We start from the raw sequence: 1,020 nt of genomic DNA, 5'->3' as shown, positions 1-1,020 counted from the left end.
ACAAAAACCCCGGTGCGAGATACATATTTATTGCAATATTTAATATTACAGCGTAGTAACTGTCATGGAATTGTTGACCTACGTTTGGTTTTCATCAGCCTAAGGACGAACCAAGTGTACCAAGTCTTTACAAAATTTATTGTATATTTCTGCTAAGCAGAGAGCAGTTGACCAACCGTCTGGGTTCCTACAAACAGTGGCCTCTGGATCTGTATGCCTTCTGTGTATGCCTTCTGCACTGTGGACGATTAAGTTCAGCCCTTCTGCGCAACTATAATGCTTCCTGACGACATCCAATTTGGAAGCCAACTACGCTCGGCGGCTCGACCAAAGGGATCGCAAGCGCGACGACTGGAAATGCGTTTGAACCCAACGTGTCTCATTTGTGAGATGAGATCCTCTGGATTCTCGAATTTACTGCTGTACATAAAGATATACCCATCATGAGCTGTCAAGCGAAACCATTGTCCCCTTTCCGCCCTGCCTAGATCGCCGTTGATAACTACCAAATCATTGCTCTGATTGTTTGTGGTACGATTCCGTTTGAGCACATCAATTATGCTTCGAGTTGTTAGCAATGGACGTGCTTTTCTGAGTCAAGGCAGCGCTCACTCTTTTTGCCACTCTTCTGGCTCTTTATTCCATGTGACCTTTAGTCTTTGCTTGCCCTTAGCATTCAGACAATTATTTATTTCGCGAATCGTAACTGGATGGCGCTTGGTATAGCACGGTAGGCGAAACCACGTAAGGAGGCACCGAAAGAGTCTGGCAGCGCTAGATGCTCTATTTCGCTCCGTGTGTGAGCAGCTGGGATGAGATGGAAGCTTGGTAAAACTACCGGTATTATCGAAGTTGACCATGATGGATATGATTGATGAAATATTTTACTTACGCGGACCTCACAACACATCGAGTAACGTGATGCCTGAGCTGCGTACTTATACGAAGCCAAGGACAGCGGCTACAGTTCGGGACGTTCATGCGATTTCCGCATGGGTGCACAATGGAGTGTCCACAACA

The sequence above is a fragment of the Metarhizium robertsii genome (assembly GCF_000187425.2).
Source record: "Metarhizium robertsii ARSEF 23 chromosome Unknown MAA_Scf_26, whole genome shotgun sequence".
NCBI classification, from domain to species: Eukaryota; Fungi; Ascomycota; class Sordariomycetes; order Hypocreales; family Clavicipitaceae; genus Metarhizium; species Metarhizium robertsii.
This window is presented reverse-complemented; position numbering follows the sequence as displayed.